The 26,097-nt window shown below is 40.5% G+C and overlaps 1 protein-coding gene across 2 annotated transcripts in view; it reads left to right on the top strand.

Moving 5' to 3' along the window:
* LOC134336489 (protein shisa-6-like) overlaps positions 1–26,097 on the top strand; it is a 562,742-nt gene that overhangs the window by 250,102 nt on the left and 286,543 nt on the right. The gene's annotated exons all lie outside the window — the stretch shown is intronic.

The following is a 26,097-nucleotide window of genomic DNA, read 5'->3' as shown; positions in this document are numbered from 1 at the left end:
ATACAAGAAATGTGAGTGTTGTCCTACCAAGAATGGCTGAAGATACTAGATTTGTATTCTTTAGTAGAAGAAGGCGTGTTCTTAGTAGAGAATATGAGGGTGCATAACAGGATAGATGTCAAATTATTTACTCTCGAAGGAGAATCTCAAACAAGGAGGCATAGCCACAATATACTGGGACCATTATTTAATGCTCGTGCATAGGAAGCCCTACTCCTGCTCCCATTTTCTGTGTTCTTGTCATTAAAGGTGGAATTATAATTGACTTCAGTGTAACCAAGATAGGAAGCACTTAAAATAAAAGTGTTATGTTTTCATTGCTGACAGAGCAAGCATTCCCATTGAGTACAGTATACGTTCTAATACCTACTGTGAATCTATCACCTGCAAGCACTGCCTTGCATAGGAGATCGGAGAGCGATGAGTCAGTACCTTCAGGGGAAGATAGAAAAAAAGTGCTGGGGAATATGTTCTTAGAAGATTTTCATCAAATAAATCCAGATGAATCAGCTGGCTAATAAAGCACAGCTGTAAATTAAGTATCAAAATGTCAGTGAACATTTCCTAGAGGCCATTTCAGAATGTTCGTTTGGATGCTGAACCCAGAGATAAACAAGATTATCCATCCACCACGAACAGATGAGAATGGCAGGGATTAAATATAGTTCATTCTATCCAAGAAGGAGTGAAGAATAAGATGGATATATAAAATAAATATACTAGGTTAACTTTGATGAAAGGCATAATCTAATCTGTCATTCATGAATGCAAAAGTTAGAATGGGAAGTGAGCATGTTATTTAAAGGGATACTGGTTTAGTGCCACAGCTGACGAATATGCAATTCTCTCAAGGTAAATCAACAGGGCGATGTTTCCTGTTGTGACCAAATTGCTCAGATTTGTTATTTCCTAATTTGAAATTGTGATATTTTGCCAGTGCTGAATAATTTCTACAGTTTTGTCCATTTTCCTGCAAATAATTGAGTGCTGTTGGACTTGATCATCTGTAGAAATTGGTGCTCTTGGTCAGGCTGATGTGGTTTAGAAGCTTGGAGTTGAAGGGTTAGCTGTAAACATATAGGAAACAAAATCGCAACTATGATGATGGTACATATTTCATTGTAGCTTAAGTTATAAATACATACTGTACATACCCAAAACTTTCTTCGTTAAGATCGCCAGAGACCCCCAAGCTTTGCAGTTGTTGTTCTTTTCCGTGCCTCATGCCACATCGGGCAGCAACCTTGCCATTTCCTTGGCATTTGTCTGTTTTTTATGAGGCCGAGTGGCTAGCTCGATGCTCAACCCAGCAAGGATGGAAAGCATTCAAGGAGCCAGCTGGATTTGAACCTAGGACCATTCACCTTGAAGTCCGATGTGGATGCCAATACAACACCAGACGGCCAAGCTTTAGGGTATCCCGCTTCTAAAACACTCAACAGAAGCACACTACCTCTTATAATCAAAAATACATGCAGCAATAAATGAGATTTAAGCACGCGTTTAATTTAATTGTCCAATGATTCGACAAACTGACCGACAATGCCATCAGAGCCATGGATCAGTTCCACTCACAGTGAGATTCACACTGAATTCACTGTGTACGTGGGCTGTAGAAGCAATGCTCCATTGAGCATTGCGGTAACACTGTGCCCTGGGGAATGTGGAAGTGGTGCATTTGAATCACTGTGAGAACTTAGTGCTCCATGTTATAGTTTACAGACTGAAAAATGGTTAAAGCTGCACAGCAAATGGAAAAAAACAATGTATGTAATTGGCAGCCGAAGACTCTGTGAATGTTTTGTATCAACATTTTTTTTTAACGTGAAGCAGGCAAATATTACCTAGGTTAATCACTTTTCAAGAACAGGTATGCCTGTGAATATTAATAATCACTCACCATGATAAATCCTCATATCCTTTTTCACAAATGGCACTGTACTATATACTAGAACTTGGAACAAATCAAAGCAGCTAAGGAATAGAGGATATTGCAACTTCTTCTCTTCTCTTTTCTGATAGTAGTGAGTGCATCCTTAATTTTAGTTAGTTAAATGTGCTCCTGATACAGCCTCCTTTGCATTGGTAAGACTTGTCGCAAATAGACTGTTTTGTCAAACACCTCTGCACTATCCAAATAAGCGGGACTTCCCTGCGGGCAAACATGTTAATTCCCATTCCCATTCCCATTCCCATTCCCATTCCCATTGAGACATGCCAGCCCATGGCTTCTTCTTGTGCCAAGATGAAGCCACCCTCAGGGTGGAAGAGAAATGCCTTATATTCCGTCTGGGTAGCCTTCAACTTGATGGCATGAATATCGATTTCTACTTCTGGTCAACAAATTTCCTCCCCCTTTTTCTGATCCCCACTCTGACCTTTTACCTCTTCTCATCTGCCTACCACCTCCCCCTGGGTCCCATCCTCCTTCCCTCTCTCCTATGGTCCACTCTCCTCTACAATCAGATTCTTTCTTCTCTAGCTCTTGACCTTCCCACCCACCTGGCTTCACCCCTATCACCTTCCAGCTAGCCACCTTCCCCTAATTCCACTTTTTTATTCTGGCATTTTCTCCCTTCCTTCTCAATCCTGAAGAAAGATCTCGGCCTGAAATGTTGCCTATCTATTCATTTCCATAGATGTTGCCTGACCTGCTGAGTTCCTCCAGCATTTTGTATGTGCTGCTTGAATTTCCAGCATCTGCAGATGTTCTCTTGTTTGCGAGGGGTGAAGCCATGTGGGTGCATGCTTTATGCAGTAGATAAGCAGATAGGGCAGAAAGGAAAAGAGAATGTCCATGATAAACCAGAAAACAAGCTAGGCTTAATAACACAAGTGTGGAGGTAGCTGAATGAGGGTGGTGGAGACTTGGTGGGAGGTGGCTGGAGTGATCAGTTTCTGGGGAAGGAATCCGTGTGGTGTAGAAGAATGCCATAGGAAATGTCATGATCTCACAAGGTATGTAAGACCACTGGAGATACTGCTTTCTCACATTGAGACACTTATTCAGGCATGAACTCTATGGAAACACACTCTCACACTAAACATTACTCCATTCAGCTACATCACCATCTTAGCCCCTCCACTCCAACATCAAACCTCCAAAGACATGACAATCGATGTCACTTCCACCATTCAGGGTAACGCAGCATGAGGATAGGAGAGAAACCACCCATATAGAGTGAGGGCCTCACAAGTTCACCACTTCACCAACCTGGACTAGGCCCTGTTCCTTTCAGTAAAAGTCCCTAACAATCTCAAGAGCAGAAGATATAAGAAATCTTGTCAGATAAGCTGACTTTCTGTACCTCATTATAATGATTACAAACTCACCGATTTGATTTAGAGTTTCTAAACTATATGATTTGACACAAACTATTTGATTTATAGTCATCTAAAACTTTGACAAACCTGTATAGATGTACAGTCAAGAATATCCTGACTGGTTGTATCACAGCCTGGTGCGGAAACACAAAAGCCCAGGAACAGAGAAGCCTACAAAAGGTAGTGGATACAGTCATCACAGGAAACAACCCTCCCCTCCATTGAACACACTTACAAGGAGCACTGCCATAAGAAAGCAACATCCATTACCAAAGACCCCCACCATCCAGGCCATGCTCTCTTTTCACTGCTGACATTGGGAAGGAGGTCCCTCACCACCAGGTTTAGGAACTGTTAATATCTTCAGCATGAATAGGTTCACTCACCCCAGCACTGAACTGACTCCACAACCTATGGATTCACTTTCAAGGACTCGACAACTCATATTCTCAATATTTTTTTTTCAATTTTTGTAGTTGTATAGTTTGTCCTCCTTTGAACATTGGTTGTTTGTTCATCTTTGTCTGTGCATAGTTTTTCATTGATTCTATTGTTTTTATCTGTTTTCCTGTGAAAACCTACAAGAAAATGAAACTCAGAATAGTGTATGGTGGCATATACATACTTCAATAATAAAGTTACTTTGAACTTAGTTTTCGCCTTCATTACCAATAATGTAGCTGCATCACAGATATTTTGGATGATGCCTATAAGTATGCTTATCTTTTGTATAATCTTTGCAGCCTATCAGCAGAGGCCACCTAAATGCCACCTCCCAGAGCTGAGGAGCTGGAGCAGGACAGAAAAGGACAGGGATGATGATAATGAACATATTGTATCACATAGCACCAGCTCAGGCACTGCACCATGAGAGGTGAACAGATTAGAGTGAAGTATGCCACAGGATAGTACACTGGGCAGTATTTATGCACACATCCACCTTACCACAGATGTCCAATATAAGATCCACTTTTGGGACTCTCCATGACAGGGGTTCCCAACATAGGGTCCACAGAGCCCTTGTTTAATGGCATTGGTCCCTGGCATAAAAAGGTTGGGAAACCCTGCTCCATAATAAGGCTGATGGAGATCACTCTGGGATGGCAGGTACCTCATCATAACTGCCCGGCCTGTTGCAGGAAATGGTGAGGAGGATGGAGTCCGCCTCAATGTTCTCGAGGGGTGTGGCATGGAATCAGGAGGCCACGACCTCCATTCTGGTGGTTATTACTAAACAATTGGCAACAGATCCATGGGTTTTGATTTCAGCTGGTGGGAGGATGCCCCGTCATGTCTTTTGTCCTCTCTGCAGGCTACAGTGATAGGTCTCAGTTCTGCCACATAGGAGCAACTTGAAGTTCTACAGAAACAGAGAGAGGCCTCCAAGTACTAACACAGTCCTAATTTAGCAAAATGATGACACTCTTGAACAGATCAGTGATGGCATTGAGTAGGATGATGCCAATTGAGAAGATAGAGTCATAGATTCTTACGGCTTGGAAAAATTTGCTTCAACATTTCCAAGTGTGCTGTTAGTGGGCATAGGGAGGCTAATTATGAGCTGTTCTCCAATAGAAAAGTGATGTTTGGCATGGTATAGAGGTGCAGAGACCTGTCCTTTCTGTGCTCCCTCCTTCATCCAATTTATACCCACCATCATGAACAGAGGCTTGCTCAAGAGATAACTGCAAAGGGAAATGTGAAGGCAGCATGACTCAGACATTTGTGATGACAGTGGTGAGGGTGGGTGTGCGTTAGTCTTTCACCTGGCTCAGTTCCAGGCCTGGAGATTGTAGCAAGGGTGTCATGACAGTCAACGGGTGATTAACCATTGTGTAGCCAGCACCCCAAACCTTCCGATGTCACATCCAGCTTATTCTTACCCCACTCATGAAGGCACCAAGTGCAGTTTGAGATTCCTTAATTGTATTATTCATCGATGCCTGGGGCATTCTGCACTCGACCTTGCAATACATGTTAATTTCTGAATTTTTGTGATTTCTATTCATATTTACAAAGTTCATTGGTGCTGAAATCAATTTGTTGGAGGTTGAACACATGGTTCTAGAAGGACCTGCTTAACGTTAAATGATTAAGTTGGCAAAGTCCTGGTTCAGGAGATAAGCTTCAATAGAAACAGATCCATCAAGGTTCTACTTTTGCTTGAAGCATCCTGAAATACTGAAGGTGATTAATTTGTGAGAGATTGTGAAGTCATGATGTTACAGAGTCACACAGCTTTGGAGAGTTATGCACTCTGTTGAGCCAACATTGACTACCAAGCAACCATTTACACCAGTCCTGTACTAATCTCACCAATTTCCCCCTGATTTTACCATCACCCATACTAGGAACTACTTATAACATACCAGCCATGTCTTCGGGGATATGGATGAATTTCTTGCAGTCATAGGGAGAATGTGGACATGCCACATCAACAGCACCAGAGGAGTCAGAATTGAAACAGGCTTACTGTGAGATAACAGCTCTAGTGTGCGTGTTAAGAGAGTTCTGCGCATAATCTTCTGCCTTCATTCACAAGACATGGAGGTCACTAGCAATCTTGGCATCCATCACCACTTCGAAATGAGGAGGCTGCCAAAGGCCAACCAGATTGTTAGACCTAGAGTTTCATACTGGTTCTACCTGAACCCCTACCTCAAAGAGTGTTAGTGAATCAGATGGGTGTTTACAACAGCCTGCTAATTTCACGGCTAAAGGTAGAAACACCGGGTTTTACTAAATTACACATTTTATTTCATTTCTGCTTTGGTGCAATTTTAACATGTGTCGGTCAGATGGTCCAGGACTCTGGCTTTTGTAACTTCACAACGTGCTACTGCTCCATTAAAAAATGTACTTGAAAAGCACATATTTCTGAATGCTAAAGATGCACTGGCACATTCAGATTTGTAACCCTGACTACTGAAATATTTAAATTGTTTTCATTATTTTAGTTTAGTTTTAGTAGGCTCATTCTCATCTCTCTGGAACACGCTGGCTTCCTGTCCATGCTCCTTCTGTTTCCTTAATCAGGTGAACAACATTCACTTGAGACCATCAATGGCAAGTGATGGTATTTTGTTCAAGTATGAGTGTAAAGTGGTAGGGGTGGAGTGCGGTACACATAATTCACCGGATGTACACGAATGCATGAAGGCTAGCAGACTCCCGAATGATCTCTTCAGCTGTGTGTCATTAGAATGAATATATTATGTTCATACTATGCCTCATCCATCACTTTAAATATATTTCTGAAGTGTGGTCACTGTCGGACATTTGCCCATTACAGACTGTCACAAATAACAATGAGGGAGTGATCAGATAATTTGCAGCAATAACCTTTGATTCAAAGATGACAGAGCAACCAAATGGTAATTTTCAAAAAACAGCAATCAGACTGCTGAATCCCAACAGGCCAATTTTCAAACTTTACAAGTACTTGCAATTAAAAGCAGCTGACATTCGCTCATTAATATTCATTTAACTTACACATCTTGGAACTGTTCTTCAACATTACTGTGGCAAAAAAAACAAGTTGAATAAACACACACATAATCAAATCCATAAGGTATTGTAACCAAAAAGAAAACTTCAAACAGTATTGGTGTGAGCTGGTTGTTTATTCAGTCATAACAAATGAGAATGCAATGTGCAGTTCGAACCAACACACTTTTGGGAATTGACTCTAAGCGTAGCTAAATCAATTGGATTTCAGGTGCATTGTATAAAGGGCAAAAAGCTTCAGTGTCTTCCCCTCATCATCGCATTGACCCTTGCTGTGATGTGTTTCGATCTCTGATGTTCAAAGTTCAAAGTTCAATGTGCACTTATTATCAAAGTATGTACACGTTATACAACCTTGAGATTCGTCTCCTTACAGGCAGCCAGAAACCAAAGAAACCCAAAAGAACCCATTAAAAAAAACGCCAAACACCCAACGTGCAGAGAGCAAAAAAAAAACAAACTATGCAAACAATAAAAAGTAAGCAAATAGCATTCAGAATGAAAGTGTGTCCACCGACACGAATCCTGTAGCAGCTAGAGCAGAACGCAGCCTCAGCCTCAGTTCAGCGCAAATCTGAGTAAACATCGCGGAATAGCGAGTGGAACCAGCCTGATTCTCGCTCTGGTCCCAAGGCTCTGCCTTTCAATCCATCTGGCCCAGTGTTTAAATCAGCCAAACACCGGGTCGTCCCTCACTCTAGGTCTCGGGCCCTGTCACATCGATATGCCCTGGGCCTGGACTCAGTCGCTTTGTTTCGCTCCGTAACCAACCCTTCCAAATCAGTCTGGCGCTTAGATTGATGAAACCCCGCTCTCAATTTAGGTGGACAGGTCTCAATTCTGCCTCTCCTCCACTCAGCTCACCCTGATTTTGCCTCGAATATGCCTCGCGTCACATCCACACATTTCGACCCTCAGCGCAGTCTTGCCTTTGCTCGCCTCCACATTGTTTGCAGTGATCGTTTACCATAAATCTTTCCAGAAAATGTGTTATTAATGAAACATTTAGTTGTATTCTTAGTTTTGTTTGCCTCCAATAAGTAGTCACTGGGCTTCACCAGTGCCATCTTAAACCAGAAGTCTAATTCATTAATTATGAAAAGGATAGATAAGATAGAGGCAGGAAAGTTGTTTCCACTGGTAGGTGAGACTATAACTAGGAGACATAACCTCAAGATTTGGGGGAGTAGATTTAGATCAGAGATGAGGAGGAACTGCTTTTCCCAGAGAGTGGTGAATCTGTGGAATTCTCTGCCCAATGAAGCAGTGGAGGCTGCCTCAGTAACTATATTTAAGACAAGGTTGAATAGATTTTTGCATAGTAGGGGAACTAAAGGTTATGGGAAAAAGGCAGGTAGGTGGAGATGAGTCCATGGCCAGATCAGCCATGATCTTATTGAATGGCAGAGCAGGCTCGACAGGCCCGATGGCCTACTCCTGCTCCTATTTCTTATTTCCTTTAAGTAAAGATTCTTTACACCTCTCCTGAGATAATGAGTGTTGTAGTGCACTTTAGAAGCCACAAGTTTCTCCAAATAATCATCCGGAGTTGTTAGTATGAACTTAGTTTGTTGCTGTGATGCTCTCCACTTCAACACTTTCTTTTGAACATGAGTCAACAAATTAACACCCTGGATTAAGAATCTTTAGTGCTTTCTCTTCCTGACCCTGTTGCACCAAAACCAATACACAAAATGCTGGAGGAACTCAGTAGGTCAGTCAGCATTTATGGAAGGGAATAAGCAGTCGACATTTCGAGTCAAGTCCGTTCATGAGCACTTCACTGATCTTGTGTGTACGAAAACCAATGAGTGCACAGAATACAGCCTGGTGTATCAGACTGCGCCCCGTCAGGCAGTGCTGATATTCACTATACAGTGTAGTGGTCCTGGAATCTCGTCTGATGTGTGATCATGACTTAGATAAGAGCAGGAAGGTAGAATTGATGTTGAAGTATCATGGTCATCCTGAATAACTGATAGACCCTTTACATCAAATGATAACCACCTATTCATTTTCTTTTTGTTAGGTTCATCTAAGCCCTGGTTTGCCTCTGGAATTAGACTGATTACAAGCATAGATTCTCCTGATGGCTGTTACCATCATGTTAAGGCAGATCCATCATCATCATTTTTAAAAATTTATTTTATTTTAGTGATAAGCCACGGAGTAGATCCTGCTGGCCCTTTGAGCCACGCCGCCCCAGCAACCCCCGACAAGCCCTATTAACCCTAGCCTAATCACAGGGACAATTTCCAATATCCAACTAACCTACCTGGTACATCTTTAGACTGTGGGAGGAAACCGGAGCACTTGGAAAAAACCTACACGTTCCACAGGGAGGAGGTATAGAGACTCCTTACAGAAGACGCTGAAATTGAACTCCAAACTCCGGAATGCCCTGAGCTGCAATAACCACTACGCCACCATAGCAACCTATGTGGGTGCTGCAGTATGACGTGGGCAATCATGGTCTTTGACCATAACTGCTCTTCGCAATTTTTTTCTACAGAAGTGGTTTGCCATTGCCTTCTTCGGGTGGATCTAAGTCTAAATAGTGGAAATGATCTAGGCGCCATCTAGTTCAAATTAAACACCAATTATCTCTTCGGAAATTGTTTATATTCTGCTGATTACTGCAGAGCAATTAATCATTCTGTTATCAGTAGTGCTGGTCTGTAGTTCCCTTTAGTTCTCCATTCCACCTCCGCTACATTAGGTCTCCTTACGACCAGGAACATGTGCGCAGAGTTTGAAGCTAATAAGCAAACAATTGAATGAAGGGGGCAAAAGGCTCTTATGCGCTGAATTTGCAAAGGTGTTGATGATGAAAAATATGTTGGATAACCTATAGCATCCTTACCATGTAATTTAGTGCCTTTAGCCCCCACTATCATTTCCAGAAGGGAATTCCACAAATAACAGTGGAGACCAGGCAGTTGGTGGAATGACTCACATCGAATTGCATGTCATTACTTTCAGACAGTGTAAGTTGTACTTGATTAACACAATAACATTCCAACAAGTTTCAGCTGTGTTTTCAACATTCATCCAAATTTTGGGCTTCTATTTGGATTAGGGACACAATATTATCTGGCAACGTCTCTTGAATGTTACTTTATCTAGTTTCTGCTCAGCAATATCTTGAACCCATTCCTCTATTCATTGGTCAGAAGTGGAGTGCGTAGTCACGGAGCTGAATTATGGTGGATCTGATGTCCATTTGCCAATTTTACCTTTACCGCAACGTCCTCACAAGATGGATGAATCTGGCGATCTGAGACTGCAGCCATCCATGAGGAATATGGGCAACAGCAGAATTTGAGGTCCTGTCTCGGTGGCTTTTTAATAAATGGCCTGTTTTCATGATTTCACATGTAGCTGACAGGAGAGATATTGTGACACCGTTTAAGTGGATCTTATGAAAGGTTACAGTTATTAAAAAAAATACAACAAAATGTAACATAAAGTGAATGAATAAAATTAAACAAACGGTTACCTGTGTGTTACTGTCAGTGATCACAGCCAAATTTATTTATTACTTATTGAGATACAGTGCCTAATAGACCCAGCAATCCCTGATTTAATGAAGGGTCTCGGCCTGATAAGTCGACTGTACCTCTTCCTAGAGATGCTGCCTGGCCTGCTGCATTCACCAGCAACTTTGATGTGTGTTGCTTGAATCCCTGATTTAAACTATCCTAATTTCAGCACAATTTACAATGACACATTAACCTACCTTCCGGTACAGCTTTAGACTTTGGGAGGAAACCGTAGCACCTGGAGGAAACCAATGTGGTCATGGGGAGAATGTACAAACTCGAACGCCTTACAGACAGCAGTGGGAATTGAACCTGGGTCGCCTGTACTGTGAAGTGTGTGCTAACCATTACGCTACCATGCTGCCGGTGCAGGCTGGCGCTATTGATAGCAGTCCAGTGAAGCTAACGTACTTTTGCATAGGGCTAGGAGCTTCAGCATCTCAAAATAACATGGATTTCCCTGCCTCCAGATGATCGTCATAGAATCACAGAAATATATTGCACAGATTGGGACCATTCAGCCACTACCATCCTTGATGAACATGATGTCAATTTTAGCTAATCCCATTTGCATACCTTGGGCCCAAATCCCTCTACTCCTTTCCAAACCCTGTACTTGTTTTTATTTACAACTTTGTCCACCACACTCTTTCAATGTGGTGCAGACTTACACACCAAGGTTTTTCCTTAAGTTATTTTATAATTACTGGATTAATACATCTTCCCAAAAATATGAAAATGGACTCACTTTAGTAGCATCTTCAGACTACAGTGCTGTTGACTTCTTCTGGAATAAGTCTCGCCCATAATCTTCAGTAAACTGCCATTTTAATTTGCATAATGTAGAAGTATTTTTAATGTTTACTTTGTTCTATAAAATAATAAATAACTATTAACTTACAGTGCAGTATAAGTCCTTCAAGCTACGCTGGCCGCCCTACAAGCCCCAATTTAACCTAGTCTAATCACGGGATAATTTAAAATGCCCAATTAACCTACCAACCAATACATCTTTGGGCTGTGGGAGGAGACCCGAGCACCTGGAGGAAACCCACCTGGTCATGGAGAGACCTGAAGACGGCGGTGGGAAATGAACCCAGGTTGCTGGTACTATGAATCGTTGTGCAACCTCTATGAAACATGCACATTCTGTAGATCTCTGGTGGAACTCCAGAATATCACTGACTTAAAACAGACAGTTACAAAAGGATACAATAATAAGCCATTACCAAAAATTAAATTAAGTACACAACAATAAAGTGAAATACAGAAAATTAAAAAAATACCAGATGCTGTACGCTATATCAAACTCAATGACTGGGGACTGGAGCTAACCTTGCCAGCTGTAGTTCACCTAACCTCTCAGCTTACGGCTGTGTTCACAAATGGGTTCACTTCTGAAGATCAGAATGAAAATTGTGGATGTTGGAAATGTGTGGGCACATGACCAAGTGGTTAAGGCATTGGACTAGCGACCTGAAGGTCGTGAGTTCGAGTCCCAGCTGAGGGAACGTGTTGTGTCCTTGAGCAAGGCACTTAATCACACATTGCTCTGTGATGACACTGGTGCCAAGCTGTATGGGTCCTAATGCACTTGGACAACATTGGTGTCATGGAGAGGGGAGACTTGCAACATGGGCAACTGCTGGTCATCCATACAACCTTGCCCAGGCCTGCGCCCTGGAGAGTGAAGACTTTCCAGGCGCAGATCCATGGTCTCGCAAGACTAATGGATGCCTTTACTTTGGTAATGTGAAATACAAAAAGAGAAATTGCTAGAAATAGTCAGTAACCTGGTAAGCAACCACGGAAAAAGAAAAGGGTTAAGTGGAGCTGGGTGTCAGCCTCAGTCATACCTGATCTCCAGCTGACATCTGCCATTTCATGTACAGGCACGTAAGCCAACTTTGTCAGCCTCCATACGGAAGATGTTTCTGGTGTCTTTCCAAAGAATCCCAGCCAGAAGTGAATACGATTTGCTTCTACATTTGTGTGTATTAGGTGATAGGTAGCTGTGGGTATTTTATGCATGCTTTGAAAGAGAGAACAAAACTACAACAGTGCAAAACCCCACAGTGCCTGATGACTCTGTGATCTCTCACTTGGATGCCAACATCAGAACATCCGTTAAGAGTGTGTAACCCTTGCAAGACATCAGCCCCAAAGGCGTACATGGCAGGATACTGAAAACCTGCTGAGTGTGAAAGATATCTTATATTTACCATCTATTATAAACCATTACACCATTGACTATAAGACTTAGGAGCAGAATTAGGCCATTTGGACCATCGAATCTTCTCCACCATTTCATCATGGCTGATTTATTATCCCCCTCAACCCCATTGTGCAAGCTTCTCCCTGTAACCTTTGATCTGGACAATCAAGCAGCTTTTAAACTCCGCTTTAAATATACCCAACCACTTCACAGCTGCCTGTGCAATGAATTCCACAATGAATTCCATCGGCGAAAGAAATTCCTCCTCATCTCTATTCTAAATTGACATCCCTCTATTCTGAGGCTGTGTCTGCTTGTCCTAGATTCTCCCACTGTAGGAAACATCCTCTCCACATTCACTCTATCTAGGCCTTTCACAATTTAACACGTTTCAATGAGATCTCTCCTCATTCTTCTAAACTCTAGCGAGTACAAGCCTAGGGTGATCAAACGCTCCTCACACATTAACTCTTCCATTCCCAGGACCATTTTTGTGAACCTCCCTTGAAACCACTCCAATGCCAGCACATTTTTTTCTTAGATAAGGGGCCCAAAACTGCCACGTTATTCCAAGTGCAGTCTGACCAATGTCTTATAAAGCCTCAGCATTACATCTTTGCTTATTCTAGTCCTCTGAGTTTTTGAATTTTACATTTAGAAAATAGTCTATGCCTTCATTCTTTCTACCAAAGTGCATGACCCTGCACTTCCCTTCACTATACCCCACCTGCCCGTCTGCCACTTCTTCATCCGTTTTCCCAATCTGTCTAAGTCCTTCTGCAGACCCTCTGCTTCCTCAATGCTATCTGCCCCTCCATCCATCTCCGTATCATTCACAAACCTGGCCATAAAGCCATCAATTCTGTCATCCAAATCATTGATGTGTAAATAGGTCCCAACAATGGAACACCTCTATCACCAGCAGCCAACCAGAAAAGGTCCCCCTTATTTCCCCTTATTCCCACTCTTTGCTTCCTGCCAGTCAGTCAGGCGGTCTTCTATCCATGCAAGTACAGTACCTTGTTTGTAATTCCAGAGGCTCTAATCTTGTTAAGTTGCTGTACCCTGTCAAAGGCCTTCTGAAAATCCAAGTATACAACATCCACTGACATTTCTTTGTCTATCCTGCTTATTATTTCTTCAAAAGATTCCAACAAGTTTATCAAGCAAGATTTCCCCTGAAGGAAACCATGCTGACTGGCCTGTTTTAACATGTGTCTCCAAGCATCCCATAAACTCATCCTTAATAATGAACTTCAACATCTTCCCAACCACTGAAGTCTCCTTGAAAAGTGGAGTGACATCTGTAGTTTACCAGTCCTCTGAAACCATTTGAAAATATAGTGATTACCGTCAGGAAGGAGGTACAGAAATCTGAAGGCACACAGTCAGCGATTCAGGGACAGCTTCTTCCCCTCTGCCATACGATTTCTAAATGGACATTGAACCCAGGAAGAGTACCTCACTTTAAAAAAAATATATATTATTTCTGTCTGGTACTATTTTTAATCTATTCAAAATACATACATATACTTACTATAATTGATTGATTGATTTCTATATTATCATGTATTCCATTGTATTGCTGCTGCTGCTAAGTTAACAAATTTCATGGCACATGCCGGTGACAATAAACTTGATTCTGATTCTGAAATGTCATTACAAATGCCTCCACAATCTCATCAGCTACCCCTTTCAGAACCCTGTGGGTGTACTCCATCTAGTCCAGGTGACTTATCTACCTTCAGACCTTTCAGCTTGGCAAGCATCTTCTCTTTAGTATAACAACCACACTCACTTCTGCCCACTGACACTCTCGAATTGTTGGCATACTGCTTGTGTTTTCCACAGTGAAGACTGATGCAAAATACTTATTAACAGTCTTTATTGTTTCCTAGCAGTATGATATCTGCTCACACATCTATTTTTACTCTTTATATATGTAAAAAAAAACTCTTGGAATCTTCTTTTATATTATTGGCTAGCTGACCTTCATACATCATCTTTTCCCTCCTTATGTTTTTTTTGGTTGTCTTCTGTTGATTTTTAATAGCTTCTCAATCTTCTAACTTTCCTCTAATTTTTGCGATATTGTATGCCCTTTCAGTTGCTTTTATGTTGTCTTTAACTTACCTCATCAGCCACAGTTGCATAGTCCTCTCTTTAGAATATTTGTTCACCATTGGGATATATCTATTCTGCGCCTTCCGAATTGCTCCCAGAAACTCCAGCCATTGCTGCTCTGTTGTTATCCCTGCTCATGTCCCCTTCTAATCAAATTTGGCTAGGTCCTCGTGCATTCCTCTGTAATTCCATTTGCTTCACTATAATACCGATATATCTGTCTTTAGCTTCTCAAACTGCAGGGTGAATTCTACCATATTATGATCATTGTCTTATAAGGATTCCTTTACCTTAAGTACCATTATCAAATATGGCTGATTACACAACACCCAATCAAGAATTGCCTTTCCCCTCGTGGGTGCAACCACAAGCTGCTCTAAAAAGCCATCTCAAATGATAGAAAATCTGCAGATGCTGGAAATCCAAACAATACACACAAAATGCTGGAGGAACTCAGCAGGCCAGGCAGCATTTAGGAAAAGAGTCCTGCTGAAGGGTTTCAGCCTGAAACATCGACTGTACTCTTTTCCTAGATGCTGTCTGGCCTGCTGAGTTCCTCCAGCATTTTGTGTGTGTTGGTAAAAAGCCAAGTTGTGACTTTCTACAAATACTCTCTCTTGGAATCCAGCACCAACCTAATTTTCTGAGTCTATGTGCATATTGAAAATCATGATGAATGTCATTTCCTTTTTTGACATGACTTTTTTATCTCCGATTTTAATTTGTATCCCAAATCCTGGCTACTGATTGGAGGCCTGTAAATAACTCCCATTATGGTCTTTTTATCATAGAAATTTCTTTACTCACAATGATACTACATCTTTCAATCCAATGTCACCTTTTCCTAAGGGTTAGACTTCTGACAGAGCCACCACACCCCACCCTGCCTACCTACCTGTCCTTTTAATACAATGTGTATCTTTGAATGGTAACCTCCCAGTAATGATCTTCTTTCAACTATATCTCAGCGATCCCCACAAAGTCATACCTGCAAATCTCCAACTGCGTTACAAAGTCAACTACCTCATTCTGTATACTGCGTACATTCATTTATAACACATTCAGTCCTGTATCATCACCCTTTTCGATTTTGCCCCCATGTTACACTGTAACTCACCTGACTGACTGCAATTTTGCCATATCACCTGATTGTCCTTACCCACTGGTTCGCTACACTCTGCATGTACTTGTATGCCAACTGCCCCATCCTCAGCCCTCTCACTCTGGTTCCCATCCTCCTGCTGAATCAGTTTAAACCTTCCCCAACTGCTCTAGCAAACCTGTCCATGGGTATATTGTTTCCCCTTGGGTTCAGGTGTAACTCGTCCTTTTTGTACAGGTCACACCATCCACAGAATAGACCCCAATGACACAGATATCTGCAACCTGCCCCTGCACCAATTCCTCAGCCACACATTCATCTCCTAAATCATCTTATTCTGAATGGCTTGTACCCTGGAGGTCCTTCTTTTCAGCTTTCTATCTAACTTCCTATACCATCTCTTCAGGACCTCCACCCTTTTCCTTCCTATATCATTGGTACCAATATGTACCACAACTTCTGGCTGCTCACCTTCTCCCTTTTGAATGCTATGGAATCGATCAGAGGCATCCCTGACCCTGGCACTGGGGAGGCAACATACTATCCAGGTGTCTCGTTCAAATCCACAGAATCTCCTATCTGCTCCTCTAACTATGGAATCCTTTTCACTACTACACTCCTTTTCTCCCCCTTCCCTTCAGAGTCACAGAGCCAGGTTCAGAGCCAAAGACCCAGCCAGCGCGGATTCCCCCAGTTGGACTTCTCTCCCAACAGTATCCAAAGTGGTGTATTTACTCTTGACTGGAATGGCCACAGAGGTACTCTGCTTTGGCTGCATATTCCCTTTTGCTCACACAACAGTCACCCAGCTACCTGCCTCCTGCAGCTTAGGAGTAACTACCTCTTTGTAGCTCCTATCAACTTCTCATTTTCCCTTATTTCAAGTAGGCCTTTCCTCTTGCTCTTCACCTATATTCCGTGTCTTTACTCATCTATGATCAACCCACTCTCAAGAAAACATTAACCCAACTATTTCCTCATGGTCCACAGTGCCTTTCAAATCCCCATCTCCTCCAAACTGAACAATCTCTTTCATCTTCCCCCTGACCCATTTCGTCTGACCTAGTCACCCTACTCCTCGGTCCCACGGTCTGAACATTTATATTCCCTCTGCCCTCTTGATTGCTAATACTACACCTCACTCAACACTCCCTTCCCCCATCAATTTGTAGCCTGGCTGATTTCCTCTATGACCTCATGGACAATGGATCACATTTAAAATGGAGGTGGATGAATATTTGATAGATTGAAGAATAGATGGTTGTGGAGAAATGGCTCAGCAGAGGTTGATATTGATTAGCCATGATTCTTTTGAATAGCGAAACAGGCTGGGTGGGTGTGGTGGCCTACTCCTGTTTCTATTTTCCTGTTGTCTTGATTTCCTATGCTCTTGCATGGAAACACATTTCAGCATATGCTATTGTGTGGACGTCTTACTGTTATCCTGTAGAGTCTGTTCAACAATTCATGTGTGACTAGTGCTGATGATAGGACTGAGCACAGAAACAATATTCCATTCTGCCAGCTCCCCGCGAACACCATTGATCTTCAGATATGAACAACATTATGCATGGGGTGGAATGGGAAGATTGAAAATTTTGATGTCATTAGCCAGAGACGAGGAAACTGAGGAGACAGTGAGAAAGTGATGAGACATGTACAGATACCTTGTGACCTGTAATCTGCCTGCTGACCTTCAGATTGCAAACATCATACCAATCCACTCATTAATGCAATTAGTGCTCTTCAATCATATTTTCACATCAGTCATCTGTTTTCATCATTCCCTGCTTTTTTCTTATCTGGTTCCATCTGTTGTTGCCGTGGGGACTGCCTTCCCGTGGAGACAGCTACAAAGGCTTGAGTTTCGATCTGCGTGCCTTGAATTGTATGAATGCATGTGCATCTCATGTGTTGGTTATGTGTAGGTGTTGAACAGGTAGGACTGTCAACCTGCCTTTGCCAAGTCCAAAAGTATAATTAGAAATGAAAAGGGAAGGTGACTTAATTCTAGAATTTACAGTATTTTGTAGGAATTAATCAAATGGCCAAATAATTAAAACATTCAGAATTGTTTAATTGCATTCTCTGTCTTGTATGTCAGGCTGATTCCCTTTCTCTGCAAAATCAAATCTGAACGCTACATTGACAACCTTCTGCCTCTTTGATGTCTCGGTAGGGATTGTGACACCAGATACCTTCAGTTAGTTATCCAATTTTGCCAGGATCACAACACCACGATATCTAGAACATTGAGGACAAACATAACTTATGAGTCATTCAGAAAAAGGAACGTATTTTGGAGATCAAGATTCAATAATTTACTCACCTGTGAAGCTGTAGTTAGGGTTCACACAATGGGAAATAAGAACTTTTAAAATTTGATTATTTATTGATCCCAACGGGACACAGGCAACTTACAAATATTTTGCAAGCTGAACAAGATTTGGAAATCAAGTCTTAAAAGTCAAAAATATTCAGAAATGCAGCTTATGTCAAGAAAAGAGCTTTTAAAATGCTGCAACTTTTAATCAAATTTATAATCATCCTTCTATTCAATTTTAAAATCCCAGTTAATGACGTGATTCAACTGAGTATTCGATATAAATCATCTGACACTTTCTCCTCCATGTAAGGGTTTGGGATTGCATTTATATTTGAATGGCAATGAAAGCAGCAGCTCATTATAAAGACACTCACTCCACAGTAGAAGATTAACCTTGGCATTAAAGTGTGTTTTAATTAATTCAATTAACTTTTCCAAAATCAGTGGCTTTCGAGTTTCCTTTGGGGGCAACTCACTTTCACCAAGTGATTCGGCTATGCAACCTGACAATAACAAGATCCCCAGTTTATGGAGCAGCATTTCTTTGAAGAAGCAGAGCTTTCAACCCAAATTTTACTGTACCACAACCAATTTGAGTGTTACACCAACTTTAAAAACTAATGACTTAGGCAGTTCTCAACCACTGAAACCTGCTCTTCCAGCAGAAATAAGCAGAAGTTGATTTTTAATGCAACATCTACCCTCAGCTTTTTTGGATAAACAGACTAAAACATCTGAATTTGTTTGCAATAGTGTATCGAAGTACTTGATTTGAAGTAGTGTACTGAGGTGCCGGATTCAGCCCAGTATATCGTGGGTAAAGCCCTCCTAACCATTTAACACATCTACATGAAACACTGTCTTAGGAAAGCAACATCCATCATCAGAGATCCCCACCACCCAGGTCATGCTCTCTTCTTGCTGCTGCCATCCGATAGAAGGTACAAGATTATTGGGACTTGCACGGTTTGCCTTCTGCACTCTGGTTGATCTTTCATTGATCTTGCTATAGTTACTATTCTATAGATTTGCTGAGTATGCCCACAGGAAGACGAATCTCAGGGTTGTATAGGGAGACGTATATGTGCTTTGATAATAAGCTTACTTTGAACTCTGATGCTTGCCTCATATGAAGGTGGTAGAATTTGACCAGAAGAAGTAGGTGGGTCTTTTTTGATATGATAGTTTGAACTGATTTTCAATATATATGCAGCTTGTTCTTCTGTGCATTGTAGTGCAGGACTGGAAATGTGCCAGATATTGGATGTTGGTGCAGCTCACCTCCTGTTCGACCATTGAATCCCTCTCTGGGTCCAGTAACAGTTGAGCACCGTACTGAACTGAGTGGCAAGATCCACTTTGCTTCACTCAATCCCTACAATACACCCATGTGTTTGAATGGCATTGCTGACCTTCATTAAAAAGAAATGTTCATATTAAGATTTTCGATTTTTTGAAGTTTTGCTTTACTCATGTTTTTCATTAAATCAAAGTAGTTTAATGTATTTTTAATTATTTTTTTAAATGTCAAAGGTTGAATGATAATAAACATGAGCTTGAACTTGTGTGAGCAAAAGGTTGGACTGAGCAAGACTGACCTGTTATAAAGTTAAGAGAAAGAAATGCTAAGAATAAAGGACAGTAAAGAATAAAATGATGAAATCAGCATTTTTAGATATTTGAATGGTTCCAGGTAATAGCAAAACATTTGCAAATAAAGCTGGCATGATGAAAAATAACATTCATGAAAAATAGTATTAAGTTTCATGTATAACAATGTATTGAGCGTCAGCAATATGGGGCAATATCTATCATTATTTAAAGTAAGCAGGTGAAAGGTATAATGCAAAAATGAATACTGAAAATTCATGATTGGCAATTAAATATTGTTATTGCGTATCAGGAATTAAAAAGGAAGGTAGATGGTGTTCATCATATTAAATGAAAGAATAGTATAGCCATAATGAGATTAGACATAAATAACCATGCAATCAAACAGATTCTACATGGGTTGATATAAAGCACATGAAGAAAATGGCCATGTTATTGGAAGACCTTTACAGATCATCAACTAGTACAAAAATTAGTGCTAAAATATAAAGTGAGTATAAAGTTTGAAATTACTAGTTGAGGTGTTACCTCTTCCATTAATCTTCTATCTCCAAGGAATAAAATGGTGACTTTATTACGTGCAAGGCTCCTGTCACAGAATCTCAGATGGTGATGAAAGGCGCATATAGGAGCAAGATATATCAGCTTGTTGAGAGGTGTCGCAGCTTCAACCTTGTACTCAATGTCAGTAAGACCAAAGAATTGACTGTGGAGCTCAGAAAGGGCAAGGTGAGGGAACACAAACCAGTCCTCATAGAAGGATCAGAAATGGAGAGAGTGAGCAATTTCAAGTTCCTGTGTGTCAATAACTCTGAGGTCCTAACCTGGACCCAGTATATCAACGCGGTTATTAAGAAGGCAAGACAGTGGCTATATTTCATGAGGATTTTGCGGAGGTCTGTTATATCACGAAAACATACACAAATTTCTAGAGATGTACTGTGGAGAGCATTCTAACTGGCTGCATCATCGTCTGGTATGGAGGGCTGGGGGTTACTGTACAGGATCGAAGGAAGCGGCAGTGAGTTGTAAAATTAGTCAGCGCCATCATGGGTACTAGCCTCCATAGTATCCAGGACATCTTCAAGGAGCCCTGCCTCAGAAAGCTGCCATCCACCATTCAGTTTTATTTCTCTCTATTATCATGTATTGCATTGTACTGCTGCCGCAAGGTTAATAATTTTCATGACATGCCGGTGATATTAAACCTGATTCTGATAGTGTAACACAGCTATTGCACTGAAGTTGTGGCATCTTTTTAGAAGAACAATCCACCCACACCCCAGATCCTTCACTGTACTCCACTTATACCACATACACCTAGTGTTAATTCCAAATCTGAACTGCTTGTTACATTGAAAAATATTTTTCAGTCACCTTCCTTCTGTCAATCAATTATAATCTGCACCCTCACAACGCTCTAGCTATTGATAGCAGATGTTTTCTTTATAAAAATCCTTCATAATTTTTAAACACAGATCTAATCTTTGCCTAGTGTAAGATCATTACCTCAGCTCTCCACTCTCTCTACATAAATGTAATCCCCAATACCTAGAACTCTTCCAGTAAATCTCCTCATGAAAAGCTTCACATCTTTCTTATAGTGTGATGCTCAGAATTGAACACAATACTTCTGGGACCAAACTAATATTTTAAGTAGGTTTAGCTTTGCATCCTGGCTTTTGTACTGCGTGCTTTTGTTTATAAAGCCTGAGTTCTTCTCGGCTTTGGAAACAATATTGAAACTCACTCTGCTTCTTCAAAGATTTGCACATCTGCACCTCCAAGTTTGGATCCTTTTGAAATCGTGCAAATTAGTTTCTTTTTTGCCTCTGCTCATTAGTTTTTCATACTTTTCTATGTTCAATGTAGTAAATCCAGAATATAGCAAATCTTCCAAATTCTCCGAGGGCTGGGTTCAATAAGTTTTTGGAATTTATGTGGAATCTGTATTCTGCATGAAAGTGATGCAGTACAAAAGACCAAACATGAATGGCATCATAGCCATGAGGGGCTGAGTGGACTATACCCGTTTCCATTTCTTAAGTTCTCACATTGATCCCATTGAATTATCTATATTCTTTTTGAATCTATTGACATTTTCCTAATTGTCAATATACCACTTCATCAGCAAAGTTTGAAGTTGTGTCCTGAACTGCTCAGGTTCAAGTCATGATTGTAAATGGAAAACAGCTGAGAGAACAGCATTGAAACTGAAAACTCAGCCATTTACTGTCCTCCATTCCTTCAATTCTTTTATTCCAATTCTCCTTAATATACATTAGTCAATTTTATTTCCATGCTCCATCTGACCTAAAAACCTCAATTGTATTACAAACCTATTTTGCAATGTATAGTAAGATGCTTTTGAAAGTCCACATATACAGTATCAAATGCATTGTATCATCCTCCCTTACAGTTACATCAAAAATGTATAATGACATTCATCAAACACTATTTGTCAAATACTGATCTCTACTGGGGTGTCTTCTCCTTATTAGTCAATACTTATCCAAGTCTCTGTTGATTTTCTTATAAAGCTTTCATACCTCAGGACTGGAGTGCCTTGCAATCGGCCTGGTTAATTGTCTTTTATCATTTGAATAAGGCTTGTAATCTTCCAAGCATTTAGCATTACTGTATTATCTAACAGGAATTTAAAGACAGTAGCCAATACCTCTGCAATTTTTGACTTGTAAAAATTGCAGAAAAAAGCAGGTGATGAGTGATATTAATGGGAAATGAACAGCAATAAGAACAAGAATAAATCAAGAGGGGAAAGACATGGATAATGATTGCAGTGTAATAAGGTTCAAGGAAAAGATTGTGGAAGAGGTAGCTCAAAGATCCAAAGTTAAACTGTGAAAATATGAAAACAATCTGAATATATTAAACAGGAAACAAAATATTGACAGTACAGGCAATATTTAAAAAGGAGTTTACAAGAAATATATGTCACTAAAGAGCAAAACAATCAAGAATAATTGGCTTAGCAGACTGCAGTAGTAAAGGTAAAATGTATCTGGGAAAAAGACTATACTCAAGGGAAATTATACTGTATGGACACAAGCCCTTCTGGCCATCTTGTCCACAGTGTCCACCAAGCTAGTCGTATTGACATTCTACCCATGTGCTAATCTAAATGTGTTTCAAATGTTGTGATTGTACCTGCCCCAGCCACTTTGTCTGGCAGCTCATTCCATGTATGCACCACTCTCATGATGAAAGAGTTGACCCTCAGATCGCTTCTAAATTTTCACCTCTGACCTTAAACCTATGCCCTTTGCATTCTAGTTCTCCTCTGGGAAAAAGACAGCACATGTTCACCCTATATGTACCACATGATTTTACAGTAGGTAATTCCAAAACTTAAGAGAGCACAATGAAAAGATATATAATCCTGTTGCTAAAATTTAGAAGATGTAACTATTAGAAAAGATCAAACAGGCTGTGTTTCTTTTCTGCAGATTGTTAGCAATTACAAAGAGATTTGATAGTGTAGTTTTGCTAGCCAATTGAGGCCAAGAAGTAAGATAGCCAATAGTGAATGAAACAGGACATTTAGGTAAAATTTCTATGAAAGGTAGTGGTGAGAATATGGTAATCGCCATCCTATTGAATGGTTAGACAAATGATGCTAATGTGTTTAAGGAGAAACTTAATGCTTTTATAACAATGAATTCAATTGTGGGTGCAGAAAGAAAGCAGGTAATTAGAATGTGAAGAGCTGATAAAGAAGATAAACACTACCGTAGACTAGTTGGACCAAATATCTATACTACAGATTTTGTCTGATTCAATGTAACATTTCATCAATAACTGAAGTATTAAGAAGGCTTGTGGAATAGAATCATAATAAGTCTGTTCCTGTGCCAATTCTAAAAGAAAATGGTTTCTATGCACAAAATTTTATAAAGCAGTACGTTAAATCTTGAAGCTTTCTTCATGCTTCTATGCAACTGATGTAGGGGTACATAATCAATGTTGTAATATAATTTATCCAATTTTTCAAATATAAGTATGCACGTCCTAAATTTTCAAATAGCCAGTAAGACTCATCGTTTGCAAGTGGTTAAGACACTAACACTAAGGATTTAACATGATGTTATAAATGGTGCAGTTTGTCAATGATTTGATTACATCTCTGACGGTGTGCTTTACTTTGATTAGTACCATGACAGGATAGGAACAGCAGCTCCCGCTGGGTAAAAACAAGTCCCAGGAAGCTTTCTGGAACACGTTGCTATTGAGGGAGAATGCACTCTGCACTAATGCTTGTGATGAGCTTAATATCATACTGAAACTACACTGTCAAGAGATAATGACGACACCTTAATTCATCTTCTTCACCTTTAAGTGCTCTTCTCAGAACAGGAAGCAGGGAAGATAGCAGGGGGCTAGTTTGCATTGTGAAATTAAACATATATGGAACTGAAACTGTTCTGTAATACGTCAGAAATCACATGGTATTTATTTTAGCCTGGTTGTTAGGCATAAGTACAAATAATAAAAGGAGCCTCTTGTTTAAAGCACTGACAGTTCCTATTTTCTAACATTGGAACTGTGAAATTAGGTTTTGGTCTATAGACCTTGCTCAATGTTAGCTCGGCAAGGTCTACACTGTTGCTGTTTGCAGGAGACAACTGCTGTCTGGCATCTTAGTCACCACTAACGCTCTCCCAAAAGTGTAGCTTCTTCCCAGTTAAATTCATAGACTAGTGTCAAGATTCCTAGAACATTAATTCAGAGCCATTAATTGAATTCCACCATGGCATTTAGACAAACTTAAGTCAGTGAATCTGGAATACAAAACCACCAATAGAAATGGTGATTGTTAAAGACATCTGGTTCATTGTGTCCTTCATAGAATGAAATCTACTATCACTCCCTAGTCCAATCAATACATAACTTCAGACCTACAGGCTTAACCAACCATTCATCTAAAGGGCAGAGAGAGAGAGAGAGATAATAAATATTCGCCATGCCAGTGACATTAACATCCCATAAACAAATATAAAAATGAGACTTTCAGAAATAATCACAATTTCTGACTGTATTGCCAACGGGTTAAGCCATGGAGTATGGTTTAGTTAAAACTTCTGCTTGCTTCATGTGCAGAGTTTGACCTATCATTTCTGTCAGGTAGATTCCTACAGTTGAGATGATGGTAGTTTGGGAGCACCAGTCTTTCTCAACACCTGGGACAAGACTGTCTGGCATGTCAGCTTACCCATTTTCAGAAGCAACATACATACACGAATTACAGAGTTTTGCTGCCACTTTTTGAAAGCAAAGCCCAAACTCTCCGATTTTATGATTTATTTCACAGCCTGATGTGCAAAGAAAACTTGGAATGGAGCAGATAATTGTCATCATTTAATGAGATAGTCCGTGAGCCAGTGAGGATGGTTGGTACCATCTGAGCGGAATAATGTTCATAGTGATTTTTGGCAAGGTATACATCTCTAGAGTTAGAAAATCATTCCACCAGTGGTAGCTTTATTACTTCAGGTAAGTAATCACTTTTTGTATATACAGTATTCCACATTAACATCAATACAGCAGAAAATGTTACCCCACCCTCCAAAAGGTATAAAACCTCATTTGGAGAGATTTCTGGAGTTTTATCAATGTCATAATATTTTCCATATTGTATCAAATCAAAACAATCTTAAGCTTTTGTCATAGCATATAGAATTACAGTACAATAATTCAAATGTGGGGTTCCACATGGCCATAACCTAGGCCCCATTTGGTTGTGAAGTGAATATATTTAATCAAAGACTGCTTTCCATACTTTGTTTTCCATACTTTCATAACCTATTAATAATCATAATAATTTTCCAAGTCTTCCACGTGTTCCACATCTTCATCTGAACTTTCTACACTCTATGAGGTGGATGCCCGGTTCTCACAGTCTGCCAGTCTACACATGTCAGTACACCTGAGGCCATTTGCAACACACACACATCTTGGGAGTGAACATTTTTTTGGACAGTTACAGGCCAGTAGATCCAGGACGGCATCGGGTGCTGGCTGGCCTTCCATTCAGTGCACCACCAACTGTTCAGCTTCCTCTTCTCTCTCCATCTTCCATCCTCTGCCAACAGGGATTGGCACTTGTGGGTCCTTCTTCAAACATCTTCTCCATATACCAGCCTGGTAGTTGGCCTTGTGCATATTTTGTTAAGCAGTCATTGCATGGTGGGAGTTGATGACTTTCGATTTCATCTTTTTTGGCACAGAAAAGGTGATACCTGAGTTCATTGACCTTGGTGGTCGATACTTTTGGGGCATACAGGAGACATGTAAATGCCTCCAGTTTGTCCATCAGTTCTGGGGAGAG

Source organism: Mobula hypostoma, chromosome 22 (genome assembly GCF_963921235.1).
Source record: "Mobula hypostoma chromosome 22, sMobHyp1.1, whole genome shotgun sequence".
Classification (NCBI taxonomy): domain Eukaryota; kingdom Metazoa; phylum Chordata; class Chondrichthyes; order Myliobatiformes; family Myliobatidae; genus Mobula; species Mobula hypostoma.
This window is presented reverse-complemented; position numbering and strand designations above follow the sequence as displayed.